This window comes from Cryptomeria japonica, unplaced genomic scaffold, assembly GCF_030272615.1.
Source record: "Cryptomeria japonica unplaced genomic scaffold, Sugi_1.0 HiC_scaffold_126, whole genome shotgun sequence".
Classification (NCBI taxonomy): Eukaryota; Viridiplantae; Streptophyta; class Pinopsida; order Cupressales; family Cupressaceae; genus Cryptomeria; species Cryptomeria japonica.
In genome coordinates, this window is record NW_026728948.1 from 272501 (window position 1) to 290000 (window position 17500).

A 17500-nucleotide genomic window follows, 5' to 3' on the forward strand; every position below is an offset into this window, starting at 1 on the left:
ACCCCGCACGAACAATCCCGCCTCGACCAGCCTGAACAATTCCCCTCTCGAAGGAAGGCCTCGGCCTTAATCGTCCACGACAAACAGCTCGACGAGGCATGAAGCACCCACGGGAGCCGGAGCATGACGATGCAGAGTCTCGGTTCACAGGAGCCTGGGAAGAACATCCCGTACGGAACCCTTTACCCGAAAACATCCGAACCGCACATGCTCGCGACAGTCCTGCCGTTAGAGAATGCACCGTGCACGCGACCGAGTAAGGCCACTCAGAGACATCCATTTCCCAGGTATATGCCCCCTACGCACTTTTGGTGGCGCAACTCGCACGAACAGTCCCACCTCGACCCCGTAAACAAGCTTTTTTGCCTCGAAGAGTTCGTCGGAGACGAAGAAGCAACCTTCAGTGCAAACGTAGCACTCTTTTGTGCAACCGCCCAAACAACGCCCCCTCTACCCTCTGTCGAAACACTCGGCATTGCTGCTCCCTAAGGTGAGCTTCTCCTCATAGGCAATTCCGCTCTTATCCGGTCACGTTTGTGTGCCCGAATTTCGCAAGGCAACCTCCATGGGACATGGAAAAGACTCGAGAAGAGAGCTCGCTCACGGGAGAGAGAAGCCAAGGAGACCACGAGAGTGCTGAGAGTGGGACAGCGCTGAATAGGCGGGAGAAGCCTGCGCGTATAAACGGAGATATATATCCAATTGCAACGAAGGAACGTGCCAAAGATCGAGAACAATGGCAGAAATGCTAGTAACGTGCACTTCGGGACCAACGCATCACCGGAAGACAACCGCCAAACATCGAAAGAGTCGCGATGCTCCGCAACCTACGTGCAAAGCGGTCGCACACCGGGTAAGGGAGTGAGAGCCCCAAACATAGCTGGGCGAGGCGCTCACTCCGCTCTTTAATATCTCGTTAATACCGCCAAGGAAATGGCACAAGCACACACACACAAGCATCCTCGGAAGAGGACAGTTCGAGTGACAGGTCAAATCCAAGAGTTCCGAAGACTACCTCCAGGAACAATCGGGAACAAGACCGATTACAAGTCGTCGAGTCTGTTACTGGGCGAACACGAGATGCGCACAGGAAATCGATCAGCCCTCACAATGGCCCAAGGCCAGAGATCGGACTGCTACGATTTACCCCAACAATCATCGTGCCACTCTTCGCAGAGAGGTGATAGACGCCAACGAGCCCGCGCATAGCAATCGAGGTGTAAAAAGGGCGTTGAAGGCAGGAAGCCTGGACGAAAGAGGCTACGAGGTCACCTCGAAGCGGTCTAAGAATCGGGCGCACTTGGGGCGACTACCAGTGCCAACCCCTTATCCCGCGGTGCGTCCGACACACAGAAATTTCCAAGGCGGCCAAGGAGCCTCCCCGCATAGCAATCGGGGTGTGAGGTTACGGATGCAGCATTGATAGCAATCGAGGTGTGAGGCGAAGGATGCAGAAGTGAGAGCCGAGGGATGTAGCAGAGATAGCAATCGGGGTGTGTGATGCAGAAGAGATAGCAATCGAGGTGTGCGGTGGGAAGGGCCCAGCAGCCAGAATGCATGAAGCGACGGATGAAGCAGTGATGACAACCGGGCTGTGAGGAGAGGAGGGATGCAGCCAAGAAAGCAATCAGGGCTCGAGGCAAGGGATGCATCAAGGATAGCAATCATGTTGTGAGGCGAGATTCCAAAGGCTAAACGTGAGAGGCTGCAGGGTCGACTCAGAGAGGTCTATGCATGTGAGAGGCTGAAAGCAAGGTCGACTCGGAGCGGTCTATGCATCGGGCGCGCTTGGGGCGACTACCAGTGCCAACCCCTTATCCCGCGACGCGTCCGACAAAGAGAACGTTCCAAGGCGGCAGAGGAGGTTACCAGCCGAAGGATGCAGTAGCAATAACAGGTATAGTTCCGCGGCGGCCGAGAAGACTCACCGCATAGGAATCGGGATGCGAGGCGAGGGATGCGGCGGGAAGGCCCCGACGGCTAAACGGAAGAGGCTGCAGGGCCGCCTCGGAATGGTCCAAGCATCGGATGCGATTGGGACGACTACCAGTGCCAACCCCTTATCCCGCGATGCGTCCGATACACAGATAGTTCCAAGGCGGCCGAGGAGCCTCACCGCATATCAATCGGGGTGCGAGGCGAGGGATGGGGCGGGAAGGCCCCAACGGCTAGACGGAAGAGGCTTCAGGGCCACCTCGGAATGGTCCAAGCATCGGACGCGCTTGGGGCGACTGCCAGTGCCAACCCCTTATCCCGCGATGCGTCCGATACACAGATGGTTCCAAGGCGGCCGAGGAGCCTCACCGCATAGCAATCGGGGGTGCGAGGCGAGGGATGGGGCGGGAAGGCCCCAACGGCTAGACGGAAGAGGCTTCAGGGCCGCCTAGGAATGGTCCAAGCATCGGACACGCTTGGGGCGACTACCAGTGACAGCCCCCTATCCCGCGATGCGTCCGATACGAAGATGGTTCCAAGGCGGCCGAGGAGCCTCACCGCATAGCAATCGGGGTGCGAGGTGGGGGATGCGGCGAGATGGCCCCAACGGCTAGACGGAAGAGGCCACAGGGCCGCGTCGGAATAGTCCAAGCATCGGACGCGCTTGGGGCGACTACCAGTGACAACCCCTTATCCCGCGATGCGTCCGATACGAAGATAGTTCCAAGGCGGCCGAGGAGCCTCACCGCATAGCAATCGGGGTGCGAGGTGGGGGATGCGGCGAGATGGCCCCAACGGCTAGACGGAAGAGGCTGCAGGGCCGCCTCGGAATAGTCCAAGCATCGGACGCGCTTGGGGCCACTACCAGTGACAACCCCTTATCCCGCAATGCGTCCGATACGAAGATAGTTCCAAGGCGGCCGAAGAGCCTCACCGCATAGCAATCGGGGTGCGAGGTGGGGGATGCGGCGAGATGGCCCCAACGGCTAGACGGAAGAGGCCACAGGGCCGCCTCGGAATAGTCCAAGCATCGGACGCGCTTGGGGCGACTACCAGTGACAACCCCTTATCCCGCGATGCGTCCGATACGAAGATAGTTCCCAGGCGGCCGAGGAGCCTCACCGCATAGCAATCGGGGTGCGAGGCGAGGGATGCGGCGAGATGGCCCCAAAGGCTAGACGGAAGAGGCTGCAGGGCTGCCTCGGAATAGTCCAAGCATCGGACGCGCTTGGGGCGACTACCACTGCCAACCCCTTATCCCGCGATGCGTCCGATACACAGATAGTTCCGAGGCGGCCGAGGAGGTGGGGGATGCAGCGAGATGGCCCCAACGGCTAGACGGAAGAGGCTGCAGGGCCGCCTCGGAATAGTCCAAGCATCGGACGCGCTTGGGGCGACTACCAGTGACAACCCCTTATCCCGCGATGCGTCCGATACACAGATAGTTCCGAGGCGGCCAAGGAGCCTCACCGCATAGCAATCGTGGTGCGAGGTGGGGGATGCGGCGAGATGGCCCCAACGGCTAGACGGAAGAGGCTGCAGGGCCGCCTCGGAATGGTCCAAGCATCGGATGCGCTTGGGGCGACTACCACTGCCAACCCCTTATCCCGCGATGCGTCCGATACACAGATAGTTCCAAGGCGGCCGAGGAGCCTCACAGCATAGCAATCAGGGTGCGAGGCGAGGGATGCGGCGAGAAAGCCCCAACGGCTAGAGGGAAGAGGCTTCAGGTCCGCCTCGGAATGGTCCAAGCATCGGACGCGCTTGGGGCGACTACCAGTGACAACCCCTTATCCCGCGACGCGTCCGATACACAGATAGTTCCAAGGCGGCCGAGGAGCCTCACCGCATAGCAATCGGGGTGCGAGGCGAGGGATGCGGCGAGAAGGACCCAACGGCTACACGGAAGAGGCTTCGGGGCCGCCTCGGAATGGTCCAAGCATCGGACGCGCTTGGGGCGACTACCAGTGACAACCCCTTATCCCGCGACGCGTCCGATACACAGATAGTTCCAAGGCGGCCGAGGAGCCTCACCGCATAGCAATCGGGGTGCGAGGCGAGGGATGCGGCGAGAAGGACCCAACGGCTACACGGAAGAGGCTTCGGGGCCGCCTCGGAATGGTCCAAGCATCGGACGCGCTTGGGGCGACTACCAGTGACAACCCCTTATCCCGCGACGCGTCCGATACACAGATAGTTCCAAGGCGGCCGAGGAGCCTCACCGCATAGCAATCGGGGTGCGAGGCGAGGGATGCGGCGAGAAGGACCCAACGGCTAGACGGAAGAGGCTTCGGGTCCGCCTCGGAATGGTCCAAGCATCGGACGCGCTTGGGGCGACTACCAGTGACAACCCCTTATCCCGCGACGCGTCCGATACACAGATAGTTCCAAGGCGGCCGAGGAGCCTCACCGCATAGCAATCGGGGTGCGAGGCGAGGGATGCGGCGAGAAGGACCCAACGGCTAGACGGAAGAGGCTTCGGGTCCGCCTCGGAATGGTCCAAGCATCGGACGCGCTTGGGGCGACTACCAGTGACAACCCCTTATCCCGCGACGCGTCCGATACACAGATAGTTCCAAGGCGGCCGAGGAGCCTCACCGCATAGCAATCGGGGTGCGAGGCGAGGGATGCGGCGAGAAGGACCCAACGGCTAGACGGAAGAGGCTTCGGGTCCGCCTCGGAATGGTCCAAGCATCGGACGCGCTTGGGGCGACTACCAGTGACAACCCCTTATCCCGCGACGCGTCCGATACACAGATAGTTCCGAGGCGGCCGAGGAGCCTCACCGCATAGCAATCGGGGTGCGAGGCGAAGGATGCGGCGAGAAGGACCCAACGGCTAGACGGAAGAGGCTTCGGGTCCGCCTCGGAATGGTCTAAGCATCGGACGCGCTTGGGGCGACTACCAGTGACAACCCCTTATCCCGCGACGCGTCCGATACACAGATAGTTCCAAGGCGGCCGAGGAGCCTCACCGCATAGCAATCGGGGTGCGAGGCGAGGGATGCGGCGAGAAGGACCCAACGGCTAGACGGAAGAGGCTTCAGGGCCGCCTCGGAATGGTCCAAGCATCGAACGCGCTTGGGGCGACTACCAGTGACAACCCCTTATCCCGCGACGCGTCCGATACACAGATAGTTCCGAGGCGGCCGAGGAGCCTCACCGCATAGCAATCGGGGTGCGAGGCGAGGGATGCGGCGAGAAGGACCCAACGGCTAGACGGAAGAGGCTTCAGGGCCGCCTCGGAATGGTCCAAGCATCGGACGCGCTTGGGGCGACTACCAGTGACAACCCCTTATCCCGCGACGCGTCCGATACACAGATAGTTCCGAGGCGGCCGAGGAGCCTCACCGCATAGCAATCGGGGTGCGAGGCGAGGGATGCGGCGAGAAGGACCCAACGGCTAGACGGAAGAGGCTTCAGGGCCGCCTCGGAATGGTCCAAGCATCGGACGCGCTTGGGGCGACTACCAGTGACAACCCCTTATCCCGCGACGCGTCCGATACACAGATAGTTCCGAGGCGGCCGAGGAGCCTCACCGCATAGCAATCGGGGTGCGAGGCGAGGGATGCGGCGAGAAGGACCCAACGGCTAGACGGAAGAGGCTTCAGGGCCGCCTCGGAATGGTCCAAGCATCGGACGCGCTTGGGGCGACTACCAGTGACAACCCCTTATCCCGCGACGCGTCCGATACACAGATAGTTCCGAGGCGGCCGAGGAGCCTCACCGCATAGCAATCGGGGTGCGAGGCGAGGGATGCGGCGAGAAGGACCCAACGGCTAGACGGAAGAGGCTTCAGGGCCGCCTCGGAATGGTCCAAGCATCGGACGCGCTTGGGGCGACTACCGTTGCCAACCCCTTATCCCGCGATGCGTCTGATACACAGATAGTTCCGAGGCGGCCGAGGAGCCTCACCGCATAGCAATCGGGTTGCGAGGCAGATTATTGGGAAGGGAACCCCCTGGGATGCGGCTCAAGCAGTGCCCAAAGGGACTGGAATGCGGAATCACATCGAGAGACCCAAATGCTATACGAGGGCTCAAATCGAATTATCGATTTGGCCACGACATGGACGCATCGGAACGACTACCTTTGCCGAACCACTCGCAATTGCATCCATACCGAAACCAATAGACATTTCCGTTAGAGCCCTCGCATAGCATTCGGGAATCTCGCATGCCCCTCTAAATCGACCAATGCTGGCGCTCAATGAAAATCCGAGCGCTACCACCGTTCGAGCGCCAGCATTGGTCGAGTTAGAGGGGCACGGGGGAGAATGCTCCAGTCAACACCTCCCCTATATAAGTTATTTGTCCGATTCTCGCACAACCGTAGTCTGCCTCGTCGAATCAAACAACGGTCCCAGATTCCGACTTCCGTTCCGTAGAGACCCAAAAGCTAGATGGAGGCTCGCAAGAAAGAGAGTCGGCGCATAGCAATCGGGTTTCTCGAACGTTTAGGGACCGAGCTCACTTGCGGATAGGGCAAAATCCGCCAAGCAACCCAAAAGCTAGACGGGGGCTCGAATCGAATCGCCTAGGCGGCCACAACAACGACGTGTTGGATCGACTACCAGTGCCAAACCATTCAGCAAGACTAGTCTGTGTCGAGGCCGGATAGAGATTCTCAGAGAGCGCCCGCATAGCATTTAGGAGACCTGCCGCGTCCCTCACACTCGACAAATGGTGGTGCACGTTTATAAATCCGAGCGATCCCAACCCTTTCAAGCACCAACATCGGTCGAGATAGAGGGGCACGGAGGGGGCTGCGTGAGACAACACAGTCCCCTATATAAGTTATTTGTCCGATTCTCACACATCCGAAGAATGGTCATCAAATCGGACAACAGCCCAAACTTCCGACTTCCGTCCCAGAAAGCCCAAGAGCTATCTAAAACGTTCATGGCCGGAACTCGATCGCGGCTATACCAGTCCGCCAAGCAACCCAAAAGCTAGACTGGAGCTCTAGTCGAATCACCTCTGTGGCCATTGCAAGGACGTGTTGGAGCGACTACCATTGCCGAACCATTCCGCAGGTCGAGTCCATACCAAGGCCGCATAGAGATTCACGATGAGCTCCTGCATAGCAATCAGGAGACTTGCCGTGTCCATCACAATCGATAAATCCTGGTGCAAGATTTTTGCATCCGAGCGCTCCAACCAGTCGAGCACCAGCATCAATCGACATAAACGGGCACGGGGGGAGGATGCTCGAGAACACTACCTCCCCTATATAAGTTATTTGTCCGATTCTCAAGCAGCCGAAGTCTGGTCATCGAATCGGGTCAAAGACCACAACTTCCGACTTTACCCACAATGCAAGTCATCGAATCGAACATCGGCCCCCGAGTCGGACTCCATGCGTATGTCAGGTCATCGGACCCAAATTCCGCCTTCCTGCGCATGGCGGGCCATCAATATCAACTCGGTCATCGGACCCAAACTCCGCCTTTTTGCGTATGGCACGCCTTCAAATCGGTCATCGGACCCAAATTCCGCCTTCCTGTGCATGGCGGGCCATCAACATCAACTCGGTCATCGGACCCAAATTCCGCCTTTCTGCGCATGGCACGCCATCAACTCGGTCATCGGACCCAAATTCCGCCTTCCTGCGCATGGCAGGTCATCGGACACAAATTCAGACCTCGCCAATATGCCTACGTATCGAATCGGTCATCGGACCCAACTTCCGACTTCATCCATACTGTAGGGTCTTTGAGGTTGGCGCGGTGCGCTCAACCCAGGGAGTCGACCCATCGAAGCATACACCTCCCCTATATAAGCTATTTGTCCGATTCCCACACCTGTGTAGTTTGCACCTCTGACCAGGACATCGACCCCAACTTCCGAACTCGACTGCAACGACGGCACCAGCGCCTTGGTGCGCACCTTGCGACGCACAGTCCCAACATTCGCCTTCCTGCACATGGCAGGTCATCGGACCCAAATTCCGACCTCGCGAGTATGCCTACATATCGAATCGGTCATCGGACCCAACTTCCGACTTCATCCATACCGTAGGGTCTTTGAGGTTGGCGCGGTGCGCTCAACCCGGGGAGTCGACCCAACGAAGCATACACCTCCCCTATATAAGCTATTTGTCCGATTCCCACACCTGTGTAGTTTGCACCTCCGATCAAGACATCGACCCCAACTTCCGAACTCGCCTCCAACGACCGAACCAGCGCCTTGGTGCGCACCTTGCAACGCACAGTGCCAACATTCGCCTTCCTGCACGTGGCAGGTCATCGGACCCAAATTCCGACCTCGCGAGTATGCCTACATATCGAATCGGTCATCGGACCCAACTTCCGACTTCATCCATACCGTAGGGTCTTTGAGGTTGGCGCGGTGCGCTCAACCCGGGGAGTCGACCCAACGAAGCATACACCTCCCCTATATAAGCTATTTGTCCGATTCCCACACCTGTGTAGCTTGCACCTCCGATCAGGACATCGACCCCAACTTCCGAACTCGACTAAAAAGACCGCACCAGCGCCTTGGTGTGCACCTTGCAACGCACAGTGTCAACATTCGCCTTCCTGCACATGGCAGGTCATCGGACCCAAATTCCGACCTCATGAGCATACCTACTAATCGAATTGGTCATCGGACCCAACTTCCGACTTCATCCATACCGTAGGGTCTTTGAGGTTGGCGCGGTGCGCTCAACCTGGGGAGTCGACCCATCGAAGCATACACCTCCCCTATATAAGCTATTTGTCCGATTCCGACACCTGTGTAGTTTGCACCTCCGCTCAGGACATCGACCCCAACTTCCGAACTCGCCTGCAACGACCGAACCAGCGCCTTGGTGCGCACCAAAAGTGCGCACTTTTGGAGGGCACTTTTGTGCGCTCCAAAGGTGCGCACTTTTGGAGGGCACTTTTCTGCGCTCCAAAGGTGCGCACTTTTGGAGGGCACTTTTTGGAGGGCACTTTTCTGCGCTCCAAAGGTGCGCACTTTTGGAGGGCACTTTTTGGAGGGCACTTTTCTGCGCTCCAAAGGTGCGCACTTTTGGAGGGCACTTTTTGGAGGGCACTTTTCTGCGCTCCAAAGGTGCGCACTTTTGGAGGGCACTTTTTGGAGGGCACTTTTCTGCGCTCCAAAGGTGCGCACTTTTGGAGGGCACTTTTTGGAGGGCACTTTTCTGCGCTCCAAAGGTGCGCACTTTTGGAGGGCACTTTTCTGCGCTCCAAAGGTGCGCACTTTTGGAGGGCACTTTTTGGAGGGCACTTTTCTGCGCTCCAAAGGTGCGCACTTTTGGAGGGCACTTTTTGGAGGGCACTTTTCTGCGCTCCAAAGGTGCGCACTTTTGGAGGGCACTTTTTGGAGGGCACTTTTCTGCGCTCCAAAGGTGCGCACTTTTGGAGGGCACTTTTGTGCACTCCAAAGGTGCGCACTTTTGGAGGGCACTTTTCCTGTGCTCCAAAGGTGCACACCTAGGTGAGCACCTTCGACCACACCTTGTAGCACACCAAACTCTGACTTTCGACTTCATCCGCAATGCAGGGTCTTTGAGGTTGGCGCAATGCGCACAACCAGGGGAGTCGACCCATCAAACCCAACACCTCCCCTATATAAGCTATTTGTCTGATTCTCATACATGCGTAGCCTGCAGGAGCAATTAGGACATCGACCCCAACTTTCGGCTTCTAAACGAAAACAAGGTCTTTGAGGTTGGTGTAATGCGAACAACTAGGGGAGTCAACCCATCAAACCCAACACCTCCCCTATATAAGCTATTTGTCTGATTCTCATACATGTGTAGTCTACAGGAGCAATTAGGACATCGACCCCAACTTTTGACTTCTTAACGAAAACAAGGTCTTTGAGGTTGACGTAATGCGCACAACCAGGGGAGTCGACCCATCAAACCCAACACCTCCCCTATATAAGCTATTTGTCCGATTCTCATACATGTGTAGCCTGCAGGAGCCATTAGGACATTGACCCCAACTTTTGACTTCTTAACGAAAACAAGGTCTTTGAGGTTGGCGTAATGCGCACAACCAAGGGAGTTGACCCATCAAACCCAACACCTCCCCTATATAAGCTATTTGTCTGATTCTCATACATGTGTAGCCTGCAACAACGATTAGGACATCCACCCCAACTTCTGAATTCGTCTGCGTTGACCGCACCAAAGGTGCACGCCTTGGTGCTCACCAAAATCCGACTTCCGACTTCTTCTGCTATGCGGGGTCTTTGAGGTTGGCGCAGTGCGCACAACCAGGGGAGTCAACCCACCGAATGCAACACCTCCCCTATATAAGCTATTTGTCTGATTCTCATACATGCGTAGACTGCAGCAATGATTAGGACATCCACCCCAACTTTTGACTTCTTAAACAAGACAGGGTCTTTGAAGTTGGTGCAGTGCACACAACCAGGGGAGTCGACCCATCAAACGCAACACCTCCCCTATATAAAGCTATTTGTCCGATTCTCATACGTGTAGTCTGCAGCAGCGATTAGGACATCGACCCCAACTTCCGAATTCGTTTGCATTGACCGCACCAAAGGTGCACGCCTTGGTGTGCACCCTGGAGTGCACTTTGGTGCTCACCTCGGTGCACACTTTGGTGTGCACCTCGGTGTGCACCAAAGGTGCGCACCTTGGAGCGCACCAAAGGTGTACACTTTGGAGCGCACCACATAGGGTCTTTGAGAGGTTGGCGCAGTGCGCACACCAAGGTGGGTGTTGAGGTGCGTGCCGAGGTGGGTGGGTGCTAGGGTGCGCTCCATGGTGGGTGCCAGGGTGGGTGCGTGCTAGGGTGGATTCCAAAGAGGGTCATAGGGTGGGTGCCAAGGTGGGTTGGTGATATAGTGGGTTCAAAGGTGGGTACTAGGGTGGGTTCCAAGGTGGGTCACAAGTTGGGTGCCAGGATGCGTGGGTGTTAGGTTGGGTGCCAAGGTGGGCTCCTGCGTGGGTGGGTGCTAGGGTGGGTTTCAAGGTGGACGCGAGGGCGGGTGCCAAGGTGGGTAACAAGTTGGGTGTTAGGATGGGTGAGTGCTAGAGTGGGTGCCAAGGTGGGTGGGTGCTAAGGTGGATGCCAAGGTGGTTCACAGGGTGGGTGGGTTCTAGGGTGAGTTCCAAGGTGGGTCACAGGTTCAGTGCTAGGGTGGGTGTCAAGGCGGGTGTCGAGGTGCCTGGGTGCTAGGGTGTGGATGCCAATGTGGGTCATAGGGTGGGTACTAGGGTGGGCTGCAATGTGGGTGCCAAGGTGGGTAACATGCTCGGTGGGTTCTAAATTGGGTGCCAGGGTGGGTGTGCACCCACCTTGCCCGAGGTGGGTGCCAAGGTGCCAGTGTGGGTGGGTGCTAAGGTGGATGCCAAGGTGGGTGAGAAGGTGGGTGATAGGTTGAGTGGTAGGATGGGTGGGTGCCAAGATGGGTCACAGGGTGGGTGCAAGGGTGGGTAGGTGCTAGGGTTGGTGTCAGGGTGGGTGGGTGCTAGGTTGGGTTCCAAGGTGGGTGCGAGGGTGAGTGTCAAGGTGGGTCACAGGTTAGGTGCTAGGATGGGTGAGTGCTAGGGTGCAAAGGTGCCAGGGTGGGTGCTAGGATGGGTCGATGCTAGGGTGAGTGGCAAGGTGGGTCCACAAGTGTCAAGGTGGGTGCCGAGGTGGGTGCCAAGTCGGCGACTGCTATGGTGGATGCCAAGGTGGGTCACGGGGTGGGTGCCAAGTTGCTAGGTTGGGTTCCAAGGTGGGTGCCAACGTGGGTGCTAGGGTGCGTGGGTTAAAGGGTGTGTCACAACGTGGGTGCCAGGATGGGTGCGCACCCACACTGGCCAAGACGGGTGCGGGTGCAAGGTTGGGTTCCAAGCCCGGTCACAGGCTGGGTGCTAGGATGGGTGGGTGCCAAGGTGGGCACCAGGGTGGGTGCACCCACCCTGGCCAAGGTGGGTCACGGGGTGGGTCCTAGGGTGGGTAACGGGGTGGGTACTAAGGTGCGTGCCAAGGTGGGTCATAGGGTGGGTGCCAAGGTGGGCACCAGGGTGGGTGTGCACCAACCCTAGCCAGGGTAGGTCACGGGGTGGTTGTCGGGGTGGGCGTCAAGGAGCCAAGGTGGGTGGCAAGTAGCCAAGTTGCGTGCCAAGGTGGGTGTCGGGGTGGGTGCCAAGGATCCAAGGTGGGTGCCAAGGAACCAAGGTGGGTGTCTGGGTGGGTGCCGAGGTGGGAGCCAGGGTGGGTCCCAAGGTGAGTGCAAAGGTGGGTGCCAGGGTCAAGGTGAGTGCCAATGTGGGTTCCAAGGTGCCAGGGTCAGGGTGAGTGCCAATGTGGGTTCAAAGGTGCTAAGTTGGGTGCGAGGTTGGGTGCGAGGGTGGGTGGGTGCCAAGGTGTGCTAGGTGGAAGCCCGGGTGGGTCGGCATCCCATGGGTGTCGAGTTGGGTGCCTGATGGGTGCTTCTTGTCAAGTTTTAGTCGTCGGGACTCATTTCGAGCCTTAGAGGTCGTTTCTTGTCCGGTTGCCCTGTCTTCGACCTGGGAACCCAATTTTGGTCCTCGGGTCCCATTTTTTTTTGTCTCGCATCCCACTTTTGGCCTGTGGCCTTTTCGGGGTCGATTCTCGTTTTGGGCATCAGAGCATGTTTCTTCTCCTAAAACCCAATATTTGTTTATTAAGTCTCGGAACACATTTTTGTTCTCGTGGACCCATCATGGGTCTTGGAACGCATTTGTGGTCCTTGGGTCCCATTTTGCATCCCGAAACTTGTGTTTTGGTGCTTGATCCCTATTTTGGGTGCCCACCTTGCACCAAGTGCGCACCCGGGGCAAACCGAGCGCCTTGGTGCACCGGGGCAAGATCGAGCGTGCACCCGAGGCGCCCCGAACATGCACCAAGGTGCACTCGGCCCACATGTGAGCGCAGGTCGTTGCGCCCGAGGTGGTGTGTGGGCACCGCGTTGCAGACGGGACACTGCACGCACACGACGCCCCCTCCAGGTGCACGCACGTAGGCCGGGCCGGGTGCACACCCGACGCCCTAGCAAGGTGCGCGCACCCGGGCAGGGCTCACACTTGGCGAACGGGGCGCACTTCGCGAGGGAGGGTGTGCACCTCGACGGGGGTGGGTGGCCGGGGTGGATTCGCACGTGGGTCGCGGTTTGCTAAGTACACACTGCGACAAGCTCATAACGGGTGCGATCATACCAGCGTTAGTGCACCGGATCCCATCAGAACTCCGCAGTTAAGCGCGCTTGGGCCGGAGTAGTACTGGGATGGGTGACCTCCCGGGAAGTCCCGGTGTTGCACCCTTTTTTAGTTTTTCGCCGGGCGTCGCAATGCTATTTGAATAAACCTTTTGCCCGTTTGCGTTCTCGTCGGGGCCGGGCCGGGCCGGGGTGCGCTGCCCGCACTACCGCGCGCGCGGGGGGCGACACCGAGCGCGCACCCGAGGCGCCCCGAGCACACAGGCCACGGTGCAACCCGGGCGTTGTGCGCGCACCCCGGTGCGCCCGAGGTGCTGCGCGCGCACCCAGGTGAAATCGGTGTGCACCTCGGCCAGTGCGCGCTCGGTCGAGTCGCGCACGTTGGCCAAGGTGCACGGTGATGTTTCTTACTCTAAGGTTCCGCACCAGACGCCCGGGACAGGTGAGCGAAGCTGGGCGGGGCCGGGTGCGCGGCCGGGGCAGGTGCACGCAGCTGGAGAGAGCTTTGGAGCACACTTCGGAGCGCACCAATGATGCGCTCCATTCAAAAGTTTCCTGAAAAGGCAAAAAAAGTTGAGATTATAGAATTTCCCACTTGAGAGATTGTAAAAAAAAAAAATTTAAAATGAAGGAAACGCGGGTGCCAAGGTGTGCGCAGCCCAGCCAAGGTGTGCGCACCAAGGCGCCCACCCTGGCGAAGGTGCACGCAAGGTGCGCACCCGAGGCAAACCGGACAATTAACCCAACTTTCGACTTCGCGCGCACCTTGGAGCGCACTTCGGAGCGCTCCTTGGTGCGCACCAATCTTGGGCACCTCGGAGTGCACCATGGCGCCCACCAAGGTGCGCACCCGGGGCAAACCGAGCTCCGACTTCGTGCGCACCTTGGAGCGCACGAAAGGTGCGCACCATGGCGCCCACCAAGGTGCGCAGCCCAGCCAAGGCGTGCGCATCAAGGTGCGCACCCTGGCGAAGGTGCGCACCCGGGGCAAACCGAGCTCCGACTTCGTGCGCACCTTGGAGCGCACAAAAGGTGCGCAACCCAGCCAAGGTGTGCGCACCCCGGTCAAACCGAGCTCCGAATCGTGCGCACCAGAGGTGCACGCCATCGTGCGCACCTTGGAGCACACTTCGGAGCCCTCCTTGGTGCGCGCCGATGTTGCGCACCTCGGAGCGCACCCGGGGAAAACAATGCAATTAACCCGACTTTCGACTTCGTGGGCACCTCGGAGCGCTCTCGGGTTCGCACCTCGGAGCACACCGAGGTGCGCACCTTTGATGCGCTGCCTTCACCAATTTCCAGAAAAGGCAAGAAAACATTGAGAAGGTGTGCGCACCGAGGTGCCCACCCTGGCGAAGGTGCACGCGAGGTGCGCACCCGGGGCAAACCGGGCTCCGACTTCGTGCACGCCGCACCTTGGAGCACACTTCGGAGCGCTCCTTGGTGCGCACCAGGGCGCGCAACCCAGCCGAGGTGCCCACCCCGGCGAAGGTGCACGCGAGGTGCGCACCCGGGGCAAACCGGGCTCCGACTTCGTGCACGCCATGGTGCCCACCGCGGCGAAGGTGCACGCGAGGTGCGCACCCGGGGCAAACCGGGCTCCGACTTCGTGCACGCCGCACCTTGGAGCACACTTCGGAGCGCTCCTTGGTGCGCACCATGGTGCCCACCAGGGCGCGCAACCCCGCCGAAGGTGCACGCGAGGTGCGCACCCGGGGCAAACCGGGCTCCGACTTCGTGCACGCCGCACCTTGGAGCACACTTCGGAGCGCTCCTTGGTGCGCACCATGGTGCCCACCAGGGCGCGCAACCCCGCCGAAGGTGCACGCGAGGTGCGCACCCGGGGCAAACCGGGCTCCGACTTCGTGCACGCCATGGTGCGCACCGCGGCGAAGGTGCGCACCCGGGGCAAACCGGGCTCCGACTTCGTGCACGCCGCACCTTGGAGCACACTTCGGAGCGCTCCTTGGTGCGCACCAGGGCGCGCAACCCAGCCGAGGTGCCCACCCCGGCGAAGGTGCACGCGAGGTGCGTACCCGGGGCAAACCGGGCTCCGACTTCGTGCACGCCGCACCTTGGAGCACACTTCGGAGCGCTCCTTGGTGCGCACCATGGTGCCCACCAGGCCGCGCAACCCAGCCAAGGTGTGCGCACCAAGGTGCACGCGAGGTGCGCACCCGGGGCAAACCGGGGTCCGACTTCGTGCACGCCGCACCTTGGAGCACACATCGGGGCGCTCCCGGGTTCGCACCGGCGTTGCGCACCGTGGTGGGCACCTCGGAGCACACCAAGGTGGGCAGCGAGGTGCGCACCTTTGATGCGATGCCTTCACTAATTTCCATAAAAGGCAAAAAAAAAACGAGATTTTAAAATTTCCGTTTTGAAAGATAGTGAGAAAAAGGGAATGCTGGTGCCATCTTGAGCCCGCCCTGGTGCGCAGCCCAGCCAAGGTGTGCGCACCAAGGTGCCCACCCTGGCGAAGGTGCGCGCCCGGGCAATTAACCCAACTTCCAACTTCGCGCGCGCCAGGGTGGGAGCGCACCCAACAACCGGGCCTGGGAAGAGCCAATGCGAGAAACCCCACCAAACGCTCTGACAAAAAAAGAGGGGGCGCTCCAGTAACCCCGCTTCGGAGCGCACCCTGGGCAAACCCAGCCAAGGTGCCCACCCCGGCCAAGGTGCAGGCGAGGTGCGCACCCGGGGCAAACCGGGCTCCGACAACGTGCACGCCGCACCTTGGAGCACACTTCGTAGCGCTCCCGGGTGCGCACCTCAGAGCACACCAAGGTGGGCAGCGAGGTGCGCACCTTTGATGCGCTGCCTTCACTAATTTCCAGAAAAGGCAAAAAAAAAAGGAGATTTTAAAATTTCCGTTTTGAAAGATAGTGAAAAAAACGGAACGCGCGTGCCATCTTGAGCCCGCCCTGGTGCGCAGCCCAGGTAAGGTGCCCACCCTGGCAAAGGTGCGCACCCGGGCAATTAACCCTACTTCCGACTTCGTGCGCGCCAGGGTGGCAACCGGGCCTCGGAAGAGCCAATGCGAGAAACCCCACCAAACGCTCCGACAAAAAAAGAGGCGGCGCTCCAATAACCCCGCTTCGGAGCGCAGCCGGGGCAAACCCAGCCAAGGTGCCCACCCCGACGAAGGTGCACGCGAGGTGCGCACCCGGGGCAAACCGGGCTCCGACAACGTGCACGCAGCACCTTGGAGCACACTTCGAAGCACTCCCGGGTGCCCACCGGCGTTGCGCACCGTGGTGGGCAGCGAGGTGCGCACCTTTGATGCGCTGCCTTCACTAATTTCCAGAAAAAGGCAAAAAAAAATGAGATTTTAAAATTTCCGTTTTGAAAGATAGTGAAAAAAAAGGAACGCGGGTGCCATCTTGAGCCCGCCCTGGTGCGCAGCCCAGGCAAGGCATGCGCACCAAGGTGCCCACCCGAGGTGCACACCCGGGGCAAACCGGGCTCCGACTTCGTGCAGGCCGCACCTTGGAGCACACTTCGGAGCGCTCCTTGGTGCGCACCATGGTGCCCACCAGGGCGCGCAACCCAGCCAAGGTCTGCACACCAAGGTGCCCACCCCGGCGAAGGTGCACGCGAGGTGCGCACCCGGGGCAAACCGGGCTCCGACTTCGTGCACGCCATGGTGCCCACCGCGGCGAAGGTGCACGCGAGGTGCGCACCCGGGGCAAACCGGGCTCCGACTTCGTGCACGCCGCACCTTGGAGCACACTTCGGAGCGCTCCTTGGTGCGCACCATGGTGCCCACCAGGGCGCGCAACCCAGCCAAGGTGTGCGCACCAAGGTGCACGCGAGGTGCGCACCCGGGGCAAACCGGGGTCCGACTTCGTGCACGCCGCACCTTGGAGCACACATCGGAGCGCTCCCAGGTTCGCACCAGCGTTGCGCACCTTTGATGCGCTGCCTTCACTAATTTCCAGAAAAGGCAAAAAAAAACGAGATTTTAAAATTTCCGTTCTGAAAGATAGTGAAAAAAACGGAACGCGGGTGCCATCTTGAGCCCTTCCTGGTGCGCAGCCCAGGCAAGTTGTGCGCACCAAGGTGCCCACCCTGGCGGAGGTGCGCGCCCGGGGCAATCCGGGCTCCGACTTCGTGCACTGCATGGTGCCCACCAAGGCGCGCAACCCAGCCAAGGTGCCCACCGCAGCGAAGGTGCACGCGAGGTGCGCACCCGAGGTGCACACCCGGGGCAAACCGGGCTCCGACTTCGTGCACGCCGCACCTTGGAGCACACTTCAGAGCGCTCCTTGGTGCGCACCAGGGCGCGCAACCCAACCAAGGTCTGCACACCAAGGTGCTCACCCCGGCGAAGGTGCACGCGAGGTGCGCACCCGGGGCAAACCGGGCTCGGACTTCGTGCACGCCGCACCTTGGAGCACACATCGGAGCGCT

The 17500-nt window shown here is 59.7% G+C and overlaps 1 non-coding gene across 1 annotated transcript; it reads left to right on the forward strand.

The window, feature by feature from the left end:
* Nucleotides 1–13074: 13074 nt before the first annotated feature.
* LOC131865880 (5S ribosomal RNA) lies at nucleotides 13075–13193 on the forward strand. The gene has a single exon (XR_009364517.1). It is a non-coding gene; the product is annotated as a 5S ribosomal RNA (ribosomal RNA).
* The last annotated feature ends 4307 nt before the right edge of the window (nucleotides 13194–17500 follow it).